Genomic DNA, 17,071 nt, shown 5'->3' with positions numbered 1-17,071 from the left:
AAATTACATTATTATTCATCTATTTGCAAGTTTTCCGCTTATAACGGACAAATGCTGGTATCTATATCAATATATTTGTTACACCCGCAATTGACGTTTCAATCCTTATAATCCAATAGTATAATGAAGATATTAATGGATAATATCAAAGTATAAACCGTTGTTCACATCGGCTCGAGCGCAGTCATTAATTTAATTAACGTACGACGCCGCGCTCTGATGTGCTCCGCGAGACAGATAATCGTACTAAATGACTTTTCGAACACGTTCGATGGCTTTATTCTGTTCGATCGATGTTATTGCCATTTACGTCCGTAACAATTTTGTTCGTCCTTCCTTACTCAAATATTTTTTTTAAATAATTTTTACTTAATTATAAGCGCTGTATGCATTATTGAAATCCGTTCTCTCCTTACAATTAAATCGTTAATTTAAAACTACTCAAATCAATTTATTTGATTTAAATTACGTACTTGATAGATAGTTCAAAATTATGCTTTGCTTGTCGAATTTGTGCTTCGAAGCAAAAATCGTTGCTGAAAAAAAAAGTATATATATCCAAAATATATTATAATTATATTACTACTCGCGTAGCCGAAGCTAATGTTAATTTTTGCATATGAGTAATGTACAATTTGCATTTGAGTGTTCGTTAAACAAATGAGACCACAGAGTATAGACACGGTGGCTAAATGGAACGAAAACATTCGAGTTTCGTTTTCATTCATTTAATTAGCCAGAGTTTTAGCGGCGCCGCCGTGTCGCTTCACAATTTACTCGCCCATCCATTTAGACCTTTTACATTTTTAGTTTTCAATATCGCATGAACTGCTTTTTTAATGTGTTTTTCAACTATTAAATAAAATATATCTTTTCATTTGGGACTAAACAAAATTTATAAAGGATTCTAAAATAACAGTTTTTTTTAATGGAAGAAGGCTTAGTATTGTTTGCGACTTTTGTGAATAATTGCGAAAAATGCGCACATAGAGATCGTTTCCTGCGTAAACGCATTATAAGTACGGTATTATACACGAGTTCACTATCAATAAAATAATTTCGTCATTAATTTAATATATGAAATCAACAAAATGAAATTAAAATTCCTATCATAAAACATGATAAGCATGTGAATAGTTTCTGCCCCGGCTTCGTCTGCATATGTGGCAGGTATAATTTAGTATATGTGTTCAAGTCAGGGTATATATCTGTTTCAAATTTCATCATAATCAATCTAGCCGTTTTTACGTAATTGAGTAACATACAACTAAACATACAGACTTTCATATTTATAATACTTGTATTAATAGAAAATAAGATAACAACAGTATTCTATATTTGTTGATGGTATATCTGCACTGTAACTTCCTGTTTTCCAGTTTTTCCAAATTTATGATTCGAATCCCATGCGAGTTCAAGCACGAACGAGTTTTCACCTAGTTATAGCAGTTTTTGTAGGTTTAATTTAGTGCGGTAGCAATTTTAAATTAAACTTTATCACTTCGTGCTAAGTGCTTTCTGTAAGTGCCCCTTTTGATACTTTATTTATTTTGACTAAGAACATTTTACATTCCTTCATTTAGTGTAAATTTATTTATTACCGTTCACGGAATCTTTTCTCCTTTTTCTTGGTAATTCTGATGAAATGCTAAAATAACTTAATAAAAGTATCGCCGTCTAGCTTTATCTAGAATTCTAGAAACTTTCATACGTAAATTACATTTTGTAATGTATAAATATTGATTAGCCTTTTAATTACTAATATTGTCATATGTCGTAATAAATTTATATGATATTAAATAAAATAGTATCTGAATACATAGCTATCTAAAAATATTTAAAAGTTTGTTATATAAGCTATGTATGAATGTTATTAAATATATTGTTAATTTTATATTTGTTAGTTAAATAAGAAGAACGGGTACGGGAAAAGTAAATCGGTAAAGTAAATTTGTATTTGTGACGTTATTTGCCATTTGTTGTCAAATATGTCAATAATGTGATTTCATGAGTGACGTGAGTCATTGTATTTATCAACATACAAAAAAGTACTTTGAGTAGTTGACATTTATAATAATGGAATGTTCTCTAATCAGTATATACTGTATTAAAGACAATAAATGGAGTTATACTTCAACTATCTGTACCTCTCAATTAATTTCAAATTTATATTGTGATTTTAATTCAATCACATTGAGAAACGGTACAAAATGAACTAAGAGGTACGATGATATAATCCTTTCAATTATTAATACAATAAACGAGTTGTCAATCTCTGCTAATTTTTATTAGCTTTCATTTAATTTAACCTGTGCTAGTGTGTGTGCGACAAATCTTTTAACCTAATTTTAAGCCAGTTGCATAAAGCTTCAAATTTACTTAATTGACTTAAAATTTTACAAAGTTGTTGCTAGTGAAAATACAATCTTTATTATAATTAATCTTGCCGTGTTTATATTTTTTCATACAATGTTTTCAATCAATATTTGTTTTCTAGATAAAACCTGTATATAAATTGTGTGAATATACCAATATATGTTTTTTTTTTATAGAATAGAAAGGTGGACGAGCATATGGGCCACCTGATGGTAAGTGGTCACCAAACGCCCTTAGACATTGGCATTGTAAGAAATGTCAACCATCGCTTATAGCCAATGCGCCACCAACCTTGGGAACTAAGATTTTATGTCCCTTGTGCCTGTAATTACACTGGCTCACTCACCCTTCAAACCGGAACACAACAATATCAAGTATTGCTGTTTTGCGGTAGAATATCTGATTAGTGGGTGGTACCTACCCAGACGAGCTTGCACAAAGCCCTACCACCAGTATTATAATATAAATTATAAAAGATATATGTTTTAATATCAATTATAGTAATAATATATTCTTCACAGTTAGACGCAGACGCAGACTATTACAGGCGTAATTACACTGGCTCACTCACCCTTCAAACCGGAACACAACAATATCAAGTATTGCTGTTTTGTGGTAGAATATCTGATGAGTGGGTGGTACCTACCCAGACGGGCTTGCACAAAGCCCTACCACCAGTATGTTCAATGTAATTGCAAAAAATAAATTTAATAATGCATAGCTTATAAGTTACATTAAATTTATTTAAGAAGTGTTATTAAGTAATAAAAATTTCAAGAGAAATTCGAAGCAATAGGTAATATATGGTTTTACTAAACTCGAACGGCGGAATGAAAACTCGCTGAAAAGATGAAAATGCTTTTGACCTCTAAGGCTCGGAGGATGTTGAATATTTTAAAAGAATCCACGGCAACGGAACGGTCTCGGCGAACAACTCACCCACATTAGAGGTAAAATAATATTCTACTTCCAGTTGATTTCAGTATTAGTGTTAAATATTTAGAGAGGTAGAAAAACCTCAATATATTATTTTCTAGAAATTTCTTTCTTTTTTCGGCTTTTATTTTTTAGAATACCATTTATAGAAAACTTTTATGAAGGTTATATTATTTATTTGTCGAATAAAGGGACCGTCTTAAATATACACGTTTATGGCTCAAATTCAGATAAAACAAAACAATATTGGTTATTGTGTTAACCGTGTATCTTGGATTTCTTAAATTTAATAATCTATGGATTCGGGTTGTAGCGATTGTGTAGAGGCGCGCAACGGTCGTAAAGCATCACCAGGTATTGTCCTAAATATCAATGGACAGACCAAGGAATCTCTGAATGTGCTTCTACTATAAAACCAATTTTTAGGATCAGTGTTACTTTATGTGATAAAAATGAGATATATTGGAAGACGACTCAATTTTTTTTTAAATACTTTTTTTATTTAAAACCTCTTTTTGATCTTTAATTGCAAAGAAGATTCTTGTTTCTTTTTTAGTGAGAAGCCTTTATCTAGTTCTCTGGTCGCTCCGTTGCTGCATTAAATAATAATATATAAACAAAATAATCTAACAAATTTATAATATAAGTAAAATAATTTATTTTGGCTTTGCTTTCCGGGATTAAAATTTAATCTAATCTGTTCTACTCCTACCTGGCTATGAATAACAGCTTGTAAATGTTCCACTGTTGGACCAGCCCCATCTTTTGTTAAGGAGACGGACTTGGAGTGTAATCCAATCCTATTGCCGATATACATATGTTCGAGTACGTCAGAGTTTCTCAAAATATTGTAAGTTGTAACATCTCATGATAGTCTACATGATATTATTAAATATTAAGAGAAGAATAATTGTAATCGCAATTTGAGCAATTAAGCTCAGTGGTGCTTGCCAGTATTGGAACCGGTGACATATACTTGACATCAAATTTTAAATATGTGGATGAAGTGCTCGGGTCGTAGCTTAAAAAATATTTTTACAGATTTATATATATTAATATCTCAACAGAAGAGTAAGCCTTATTCAGCTGTGGGAGATATACTTTACTTACTTTAAACACTAAGATTACGAATAGTCTGCTTAACTCAACAAAAATTTGATAAACAGAATCAAAAACTTCAGCGCTATAGCACTAAATCTTATATAGTATATTTAATAAACAAATGTATTGAAACTTTATAATATTTACTAATTAAATAGATCATAATGCAATTCACTAGTTCATGTGAAAATTCGGTTATATATTTTGCTTTTTAAGTTAAAGATTATTTTTTTGTTTTTCGTCAATTAGATAAATTTTTATTTGAATGTTAAGTTAGCCTATAACTGGTATTTTGTAACACTATTTTTATATACTCAGTAAGGAAACGTATTTCTTAATATAAAAAATTTGGCTTACTAATAAATAAATAATTATTTACAAGTTGTTTTTAATGCATATAAAAAAAAAACTTTATTACCAATATCGCTGCATTAAAAACAAAACTTCGATATAACGACCCTAATTTTCACGTTCGAAGTTTAAAATGAAATTATTATGGCATACGAAATAAAAACAATTTTAATTTCGTAGTGCCCGGAGATTAAATTTAAAGTTTTATTTAATGTTATTTCTTATTAATAAAATCCACCTAAAGTCGAATATGAAATCATAATTTCAAATATATATTAAAATAAATATTTGAATACCTATTTGTCACTTCGGTATTTCGTTTAGGAATAAACTATGCGGATTACGTTCTTAAATAGAGTATTGATTTTTTGGAATGATAAAATTACATTTCGTATAGTCTGTGAGCCGTGGGTCGAGGGCGTGCTCTGCGAACAATGATGTACACCATGAAGCTCGATCGCTCCTAACAACATAAAATTTTATGACCGTGAATATTTATTATTTATAGTTTTATAGTACGACATCGAAATCTGTATTGTATATGTTATAGTATGTTATAATTTTCGAATGTGGGGTTTGAATTCTAAATACTACATGTATCTATAAAAATATTTATATATATTAGTTTTTTTTAGTTCGTTTGAATGTGCAAATCTCAGTATTTACCGTCCGATCAGGGTTCGACTTGAAGAAAAAATGTTGTGTAAGCTCATTTACTAAAAAGTTTTAAGACTATATAGCATCACGCAACGACCTACGAGTATTTTTTATATACAATTAAGTTTTTATTTATTTTAGTTGTAGAATTCGTTTTTTAAATAAGTAATACGTTAATAAGTAATAGTTACGTAAATAATATCAGTAATAATATAATTTACTACCAAATAAACTTTAAGCCTTTAAATTTATAGTAATGTAAACACACACACACAAATGACGCAAGCCACAGGCACAAATGTCAGCAGAAATGGTGTTTTAATCCGTCCATCATTACCTGGCGGCGGCCGGATTACTCCTGTATCTCCCTGCCAACTCACTCGATACATTTTTCAGCACACACGGGTATATGGACATTGTGTCATATAAAAGCTGCATTCATAGCTCGATCGCGCGTTTTATTCGAGTTTTTAAACGGGAAAGTGTACGAGCCTCATTAGACTTTTTGTTGTCTGCAGTGTAGAGTTTAATGTGAAACATATCTGTCTTCGCAGGTAAGGACTGGATACTTGCCAACAACCTGTGGACGCTCTTTCAGACGGTAAGGTTTTGTTGGGTGAATTTATTTTTGACTTGGTAACGTAACTATAAATTCTGTAGCGTAACAAGAAAACGTTTGTGGTTAACTTTCGAAAAGGTTTAATGGTTTTTCGTTCATCCTTAGTTGTCGTACGGTTGGCGTTTATTCAATTTATAGGAGTGTAGGGTAAATAAGCTATTGGTGTTCGTTGCCACGTCAGCGGGAATTCCGCGCCCTCCCCAGGTACGCGAAACGTTAAGCCGATTTCCGTTATTGTTGCAGTCATTTTATATGTGCCTTTATAACGCTGTCTTTTGATTCGATCATTCGTATGAATAATTCAGGGGTATGTATAAATAGAAAATAAATAATGAAATACAGAATTACATTAACAAAGTAAAAAGGACTTGTACATCTTATTTTACTCAATTTTTTTTAATAGAATAGGAAGGCGGACAGCATATGGGCCACCTGATGGTAAGTGATCACCAACGCCCTTAGACATTGGCATTGTAAGAAATGTCAACCATATCTTACATATCCAATGCGCCACCAACCTTGGGAACTAAGATTTGTCCCTTGTGCCTGTAATTACACTGGCTCACTCACCCTTCAAACCGGAACACAACAATATCAAGTACTGCTGTTTTGCGGTAGAATATCTAATAAAATAAAAAAATTAATTTAATCAAAAATAGATTTAATCAACCCATTTTTTTCAATTAGAATAAATATATATGATATTAACTTTGATGGTTAAAAAAATCACCTTTAAATACTCAATAATTGGTTTGTCATTGCGTAGTACACAATAAATGAGCCACTGCAGATGATAGCCTTTTATTAATAAAAGCTCGAGAATGTCACTAGCATTACAAGTATCAATGGGTAGACAGACGTAAATGAATCCTTGCGGTTGCACGATAAAAAGAAAAGTAATTAGAAAAAAAAGTTCTGGGTCGTATTTAAATTGTTTTCAATCAGAGTTTGCTATAGATTTAAATATTCTTTTATCGATTATTATATCGATTTATTTGGAAAATATTTAATATAATATTATAAGTTTAGATACACACGACCTTACTATAGTCCGTAACTACCTATTTGATTATTCCAATCGTTAAAACGATCTTCAATCTTCGGATACCAGTTTCTGCAATAATTTTATAGCTGTAAATGGTAGTATACTTTGTACTTTAATCAATAATCGACAAGTGAATATCGGATATAGCTTGATCGTAACGTTATCGATAGCACGAAGGCGCGTGCATTCAACTTTACGACCTTGTTCGTATTTAATAAATATGTCGGTCTTTTCCGACCCCACATTTTACGATTCTACAATAAAATATGTCTCGACAACCGAATTTATATGCGTACATAAAGTTTTATATCCACGACTTGCACCGATGGAGGTTTTCCTAATTGTTATCGGTCATGGACACCGCGAAGAACTTGATTCGTGAAAACGCAAAGTCGGTGCTCCAAAATTTAATCCGAAGGTCACACCTTTTATATTTCAGAACTGTCATTATCACTCAAATATTGAATATTCAAATCGTAAGCTCCGAATAAACAAACGGATAGATAAAATAATTAAATACCGATATTTAAAGGTCAGCTCGTGAACAATGTAATACTGTTTTCCTAACTCACAATCGTAATATACATATAGTTGAAACTGACTATAATTTAGTGTAGAACAAATGCGTAAATGACACAATGAGTCATGTTTATTAACCTTTTGTTAGTTTAATCAGTCAACGTAGCTATAACTCTTTCGTGCACAAAATTTCATTTGGCTAATAGCGTTTCCCTAATTGCGTATGCAGCAATTATCAAGCGGACGTGTTCGAACGTGCAGTTATAGGTCGAGACGAGATGTGGGGCTGGAATTAGCGCCTAGTCTCAGGTGCCCCCTCTGAACCGACTACATCCAGCTACGGACCTTAACTACATTATTGCCTATACCAATAATACTGCCAATTTCAAATCGATTGAGAACGCTTTGTACAATTTCAATCTTAGATAAACTTTGATTTATTTATATTACATTTGTGTAAATAAAGATGCAAATAAATTGATACAAAATATGGTTAAAAATACAGCGCAAATAATTCACGTGTCGATCCTTAATGATGACAAACTTTCCACAATGGTGATAATACCGATGTCGTTTTTTCTTCATGGTTCACATTAATTTTCCATATACGAATATATTATAATAAAATATTACAGTTAACGACGTGCTTCTCATTTTCTCAGCTACGACAACTACGACACATTGCTACAAGAATATTTTTACTCAATATTTTGTTGTAAATATATCAGTGTCCATGTAAATAATTCAATAAAATAAATAAAATATTTCATTTGATAAAGTTTCACCCGAGTAAAAATTTTAGTGAACAAAGAAAATTACTGTTTAGAATTATAAATGTGTAATAATTAATTAATTAATTAGTCAAATTAATTGTATAAATTAAGTTATTAATTTTTACAAGTGTGACTAGCTTAATAAAGAAATACAGTTACTTAATGTAACAATATATTATACTATTTTATTGCTAACGTGTCATGTTATAACAGTCAAGTCAAATAAACAAGCCTTTTGTGTACGTTCATTGTTCACACATTTATACAATTTACATTTTAAAATAATTAGTAGATAAGAATATAAAGAAATATAAGTTAAGTTAATTCATTTAGCCATACAAAAGAATCTTAAGTGCAGGTTGTTGTAACGTTCTCATAGCTAACTCGTAGCACTTAAGGCCTATTAGACAAGACCTTCTAATAAATTTCGAATCTGGGCTCCTGCCAGCAGCTACTCATTCTATTCTAAGCCTGAGATACTGCGCTAGCAATGTGCAAACAACCTGATCACTATAATGCATTTCAGCGAAAACAAGTCTAAATTATATTAATAGCTTTGTAGCAGTTGATATATCTTTTGTTTTAGCTCTTTGTTTCAATTTTAATGCGTCGACTCGAAGTCACTGTACAATAATTGTCTGTTATTTCCATTAGTTAGGGTAGAAGGCCTATTCCACGAATAACGTCTACATGGCTTTCCAGTGCATGGCGCCAGACATTGACTCACATTCTGTCTAGAAATATGGGCAATTTAACTTTCAACTACACAACTCTATAATGATCAAGCAAAACACGTAGTAGGGGAATATTTTATTTTTTTCAATGGAATTAATTTCTTCACAAACATTTTGTGAAAAACAGAGGCTTTGTGTTTTTTTTTTCTTTTAAAAGTAATTCATTTTAAATCTACACTGGATCATATACGGACGGTTATGTAACTTGTTTACTATTAAGTCTATAAAGTTTATGAATACGACATCTTATTTAACAATTACTTTTTATCGTATTGTGAAACGTCTTTTGCATTCACATTGCAGATAAATAAGAATATACATATTTTAATGTGAAAAATTTATTGGCGCGCCTTGGCGCTAAGACCGACTTGTAGAGCGTCAAGGCAAGCGGCATGATAGTCATACTCCCTCTCCACCGCTTCGTTGTGCTCCCTTGTGAGTGTGTACTAAATATTTAATTGTTATATTATTATTACTTATAACAATAAAACTAATGTATTTAATTTTTTAACAAAAGTCTATGTTTTGTATAATATCGAGATATTGTACAAAACATAAAGTATCGTTAAATTTTGGTGTGTTTTAATTACTTATAAATTAATCAAGCGTCTCATGAAAGCCACATTTTTTATATATTATGTATATCCTGCCAGAATAAATATTTTATACATAGCATACATTATAAATATTATTTTATAACATTTATAAAATATTATTTTATATATCTCGATAGAATTTGAATTAAACTGTATTATTATTAAATCAATATATAATTCTCTATTATTAATAAACTGAGATAAAAATAATATTAATATTTTTAAAATCTATGATATTACCTATGTATCCTGGAGCCCCGAGGACCAGTGATGCCGCGCGCTACCAATAGTCACTAATGTAAATATGTACGTGTGAACCAAAATAACTGCCTTTTTAAAAGTTAATATGGCTATTTGCGAATTAGCAAAACGATTTTCTAATAGTCTGTTTTTCCTTTCCTTCCTATAATAATTCAATTATTATAGGAAGTATTTTAAGGTTCCGTTTAGTCTCACATTAGTTTCACCAAAATCGGTTGAGTCCATCAAAATTTATGAAAAACGTATACATTTTTGTTCTTACTATGGACTAGTGGCCGCATCATATAATTATTATGTTGTGGCCACTAGCCCATAGATGGCGGTGTGTTAAAAACGTCAATTTCTGAACCGCGCTGTCCAGATTTTCCGGAGCAGAATGTCCTTCTGCCATACGTATTGGCATTTGCGTTTCGTTCAAATTTGTTTTGGCGTTCGTTATTCTGTCATAGTTTCTTCTGATTGTTTTTTTTTAATGAAATTTCGTTATTACAATTTATTTTGATAATATTAAATACTTTGTGGCTTTAGGTTACAATTATTAACTAGGATGTAATTTTGTTCTATGAGTCTTAACTTCTTAAGTAATATTTTTGTTTTGAATTGTATAGATTTTTACTTTTAAGGTACCCATTATTAGTTTTAGGTACTATTTATTTTAATATATTTATTAAAATAAATTTTGCATTAATTTGCTTAGTTTTATCCTTATTTATAGCTTAATTAGATAAGAAGGATTGTAATTTTTTATTTTATATTTATTATTATTTATATATTTTTTATATGTAGCACGTTCACGTATCATCATAGATATATCTTTGTTCTAGAAAATGGAAATACTACATCTAATATAGTATATAAGGAGGCATTACAATAATTCATATGTATTTTTATGTAGTATATGCATTTTTTAATCACAATAATAATAATAATAATCGCTCTAATATTATAAAGACTGTGTGCTATGGATATTTGTGACTTCTACACGCTTTATCACAGCCAAAATATATTTTGGATGTTATTGACATATTTTGGCTTTTTTATTGCGTTAACTGGATTTTCGATTATAACGCGGGTGAAGCCGTGGGTAAAAAAATAATATACATTCAATAGCTTATTCTATGTTTGGTGACTGTGATCTCATATAATTAGTTCTAATGTAATTTTATATTATATTTTAATTAAAGTATTATTCAACAGCCAAAGAGCGATACTGAGTATTGCTATGTTTTCAGTTTGAAGTGAATAAGTAACTTGCACAAGGGACATAACATCATACCAAGGCTAGTGGCGCATAGACCGTTGAAGGGATGGTTAATATTTCTTACACTGCCAATATCTTTAAACGGAAATGTCTTAAATAAAAAATAAAAAAATCTTTAAACGGAAATTTAAATTACCAGGAGACCTATTTGCCAATCTATTTATTTATTTTAAATTTAAAAAAAAATTATAACCAAAGTCAGATCGGCTGTTCTCACTTAATACTGAAATGTCATTGGTTGCCTATTGCCTTATCGGCTGTCACCGACCAACAACCATTCAGAATATAGTAAAATAAGTTAATTTGACTTTCTGAGAATAAAGCATTGTGGTTGACGCTACACCTTATTATATTTCTCAAAGTACACAAATATAAAGAGTATGAACTTAACATTGCTCCTTATAAAAATAAGCATTATGGTTATGTTTTCATACTTAATATTTCTGTGATTTCTTTGGGTTTATTATGACATATGTAAAAATGCTTGCAAAGAAGTGAAAATCCCTTTACTCCCTCATCTAAATCGAGATTTTTTGTAGACATCGTTTAGAGCTAATGTCTATTGCGGGGCGAGTCGCCTACGAATTGCCACATTTACTTGTGTTGGCATCCCGGATTGACCTTAAATCCTATGTCTCGAATGATCCAATGCATCTTAAGCGGGGAAGAGTATCCTTAAATTATTCAGTGACGAAATAAACGAACACAGTATGTGCGAACAAGCTGTTTATTTTTTATATACCCTTTAAACCAAATGTATTTTTATTTCGGTAAATAAATGAAGTTTTAAGAAAATTGCAATTTCGTATTTTATCGTCAGTTCTTGATGCGTAAACCCTTTTCGTGGTTAAGAGTCACACAACTAGTTAATTATCGTTTTTTTTGCTGCATCTGACGTCATGCAGGCCATAATAGATTGCACAATAGATATATTGTTGTTGATGCAGCGAAACCAAAAAACAAATTATTCACTAATTAATTAACAACATTGTCTGACTGTCTATATTGTATATCGTTGAACCGACTGTTAAATTTTAATGGAACTAGAAACAGTAACGCTTTTTGCTAAAAAATAAAGTCAATAACAGAAGAAAACTATTCCATTAGTTCGTAAAATTTAAAAGTTATATCGTATTTTTTTTTTTATAAAATAGGAAGGCGGACGAGCATATGGGCCACCTGATGGTAAGTGGTCACCAACGCCCTTAGACATTGGCATTGTAAGAAATGTCAACCATCGCTTACATATCCAATGCGCCACCAACCTTGGGAACTAAGATTTTATGTCCCTTGTGCCTGTAATTACACTGGCTCACTCACCCTTCACACCGGAACACAACGATACCAAGTACTGCTGTTTTGCGGTAGAATATCTGATGAGTGGGTGGTACCTACCCAGACGAGCTTGTACAAAGCCCTACCACCAGTAAATATATGTTTTCGTAAGCGCATAAATGTGTCTTATATTTGCATAATAAATAGAACTGTTAGAGCCGAGCTAAAACATCGGTCTACAGTTAATTAACTATGTACCTGCTGACGATCAACCGGTGCATGTTGTTACGATCGGGATCAAAGGCTTATATTGCCATTCAAAATCAAAATGGCTCCTTCATTATGTAAATATCTAATACACCTACTATTCAATAAGCTATTAATTATAAACGATAAGCACATCTTACAATTAGGAAATGTTAGGAATCGTTTAGTAATTATGATGTAAACTCATATATATATTATTTATAGAGAGCGAAGATAAAGGATTCATTCGTTTTTGAATGTGAAACATATATTGGCGCGCCTTCGATAACGCCTCGTATGCCGTGACAGCAAACGGCATGACGCTCGTTTATATAATGTTTTTATTAGATTCTGAAAATGGTGTATTTTTATAAGCGGTATATGTATCTTGCTTCATAATTAAAAAATATATTATACCGTATTCTAAAAAAAATTAGAATATATAATATATTATTTAATATGATTATTCATCAACAATATATTAATTAAGTAAACAAAATAAGTTAATTGTCATAGACATTAATTGACTTTGGAATATATTATAAATAAAAGCAGTAAAAATATAAGACGCAATAAGTTTAAGCGATATATAATAATGGGTATAGATAGCAATATTAATTTGAACGGGGTAACTATTAATGTTTAAATTACAAAATTTTAACCAGATTTTATTTTTGAAAATATTTTTCACAGATTCACAAACAGTGACGTAAAAATTTAGCCGATAATCTATATTGAAATATAATAGTAACCATTCGAATATTCGGACACAAAGTACATTTATATGCTAAATGGCAAAGGTATTTGCAGGTCGCTTTAACTAAGTTTGCAAGTGACTAATACTAGTAATGGCCTCATTTGTCGCTGTACTATGAGTATGCGAGCTCTTTCACACCTTCATTAAGAGCCCGAGTGTCCAGAACTTACGGACTGCTCGAGTCGAGACGATGTAGGCTGGTGCCAAATTTAAAATTTAATTGTTCATATTTGAATTATCACGGATGATTGTTACTTTAATTATTTCAAGAAAATTTTCGTTGTTTAATTTAAATACTTTAATGAAAACACAATAAAAAAATGGTGTTTACATTTGTATTTTTTAAGTTATTTAAAGGTTAATGATGATGTTCTCCTGACCGCGTTCAGTCATGACGATCATTCTGCACAGATACTAGCCAACTGTGCAGGAGATATAATAGTGCACAAGTGTGTGTACACAAAGTAGGTTTCTCGAAATAAAAGTTTCTTATTAGGCCAATCTGCGTTTGAACCTAGGTCCTTGAGAGACTTGGATTAAGCGTTAATTCTTTTTTTTAAATGAATGAAGTGAAAATATAAAAAGCAATATAATATTTATGATAAAACATTTAAAAGTATTTTAAACTAACGCCATAAAAATAGCAATGTCCCATATCGGTCTTGCATTTTTAAACTGTTTTACAACGCGTTTACTCAACGGTTTCTATTTATTATATAGTAAATTACGTTACATAATTCATAATTAAATTAATCTTTTTATTAACACATGTTTGAAATGTTTCTTTTAAACGAAATCGTCTCATCGAAACGGTTTGTCAAAGCTTTTAAATAAATTTATCGGGTGCCACAAAGTGAATGCAGTGAATTTTACGATCGCCAGTTTATATCCGTGCATACGAGTTTTATTTGCTTATATAGGCTTTTAATGGGTCGTACGTATCAGTAACACTGCTAGTAAATGATGCACTGTAACTTTTAAAGGAGAACTTTATTGTATCACTTCATGCTTCGTTCAGATGTTCGCTTTAAACGATAACTATATTCAGTGCATCTTTTATGAGCCGCATGTGGATATTTTATTTAAAATAATGGAGAAGTTTTTCTATGTTGCGAGTTAAAAGGTAAATTGGTTGAAGTTTTATACAATAACAAAAGTTTTGTTTTCGAAATGTTGTTTCAGTGGGCGTCGAGCGGCGCGGATTGGCGTTCAGACGCCCGCTCGCTTAACGGCCTGTAATTGTAGTGTCGGAGTACCGGAGTACGTGTTATAACGAACGAATTCGGCGCACTATTATTACAACGATAATCGTTTACCTGGCGACCATTTCAATTCAGCAAACAATCCCCGCTCCAGCTCGTTCACGCAATTGGATATTCCCCATTTTGACTGATATATTGCATATTCCATAGTGTAGTTTTTATTATTTTTGGTGGACGCAAACTGTGCAACGGTTATTAGCTTATACATTCTTTGTTATGATACAAGCTAGGGTTGTAACGAACCTTTTAAATTTTTATTTTATTTGCAGTGCCGCTTTCGATAATTGTTGAATATGTTACGGATAATATTATTATAGAGGCGTTTCAATTAATTACAAAAAAATTAAAACATTTTTATATTTCCAGGTTTAGGTTCGAGAATTATGCAGATTGTATTATACTGTCTTATCTAATTCTTTTTTTAATTTTTATTGTATTAGCAAGTGCATATTGGCAAGTGGGTTAACTGATAGAAGTGTTAACCATTGCCTATAGACACTGGCATGTAAAATATATGAACCATCCCTTACATCTCTATAAGCACCACTGACCTTGGTATCTAATATGTTATGTCCCTTGTGTCTGTTATTACACTGGTTCACTCACCTTTCAAACCGGGACAAAGCAACAGTAAGCATTGCTGTTTGGCGGTAAAATAAATACTCAGTGGATGGTATCTACCCAGCCGAGCTTGCACAAAGTAAATTCTATTGCAAGATTCAATATTCGTTATTAGAAATATTATTAATTCATATATTAAGACGAACTCTTAAATAATGTTACAGGATTAAATCAAACGTAAAATCGCCGGGTTGGAATGTAGATCTACCGAAAAGTACGGTCAAGAAATTTAGTTGTTTAGTATTTCCACTAATTAAATTACATACATATTACAATACATACAATTAAATTACTTCATGAAAAGCAAATAATACTAAATCGATGCTTTTAATTCGATGCAAGTGTATAGTATTTTATCGAGTAAAATAAGCTTTATTTATTAAATTATTTCGAATATGAGAAAAGTTATTGATAAAAAGGAGGTTAGTTATGAAGGTACATACATATATATTTGTGTTTGAGTAAGCTTTTCAGCTTACATTAGTAAATACCTACTTGTTATATTAATTATATATCGTTTGAATATAGGCAGGGTCTAAATGGTCGCAGTGTAGCTGGACAACACGCTACTTCTAGGAACTGTATGTCGACGAACTGCATACGGTGGCAACATCGATTCTGTTAATAAATAAAATACGGGTTTTCCAACCATTAAAACCTCATTTTTATTTCTTAATACACACATTAAGTTCGATTTATATTTCAGACCTTAACGGTTTTGTTTTTTTAACGTATTCTAACTATAATAAATGTCAATCCATTTTATATTTCAAATTATGAAATGGTGATTTGTATAACTACTATATACTTTATCACACTGACTGCCTCGTTGGTCTAGTGGCTAGATGTAAAGCCGCAGACCCGGAGGTCCTAGGTTTAAATCCCAGGTCAGGTCAATAAAAAGTTATTGGGTTTTTCTGTCGAAAATTCTCAATAGCAGCCCGGAGTCTGGAAGTTGATAGGGAGTACACTCCCGTGCCTCGGAAATCACGTAGATAATGATAATAAACTGACTGCCTTATTGATTTACGGGCTAATGTCCTAGGTTCAAGCCCCGGGTCGGCCCAGTAAAAAGTTATTTTCTTTGTCGAAAAATTATCGTTGGCAACATGGAGTTGAAAGTATTTATACTACCATGCCTCGAACCACTCGGAAAGCATTCCTACGCCTGAACTCTTTCCGGTCATGTCGGATTTCCCATCCATCGGATTATGCTTATGAAGAAACAGCGAGTGCAGGTGTTTTTGCACTGAGACTTGTGCACGATAATATATCCTGCGCAGTTGGCTCGGTCAGGAGATTAACATTAAAGTAGATCATAATAATGAAAAATTCAAACATATCTTAACAATCTAGTGTTTTTGTAGCCTTAATATTATTACATTATCATTTCAAAGATACTAAAATACTTTGTGAGATAACCGCCACAATATTTTTCCTAAAAAATGTACATTTCATTTTCTAGATCCACCAAAATCAAATAATCATAAATAATAAATAACGTAGTTGAATTACATCGGAAAGTAACACGGTTCCTGCACAAGAAAAGCTGAGCATTACGCAAAGACAAATGTCTTTGAGACAGCATTAACATAATCCGAGAGTGGCAGGAGACAAAGGAAGTGACGTGACACGAGAGGAACTTCCGGTCGGTGGGAATTGAAACTACCTTATATGACTA

This window comes from Nymphalis io, chromosome 3 (genome assembly GCF_905147045.1).
Source record: "Nymphalis io chromosome 3, ilAglIoxx1.1, whole genome shotgun sequence".
Taxonomy (NCBI): Eukaryota; Metazoa; Arthropoda; class Insecta; order Lepidoptera; family Nymphalidae; genus Nymphalis; species Nymphalis io.
The sequence above is the reverse complement of the archived record's forward strand: the minus strand, read 5'-3'. Positions refer to the sequence as shown.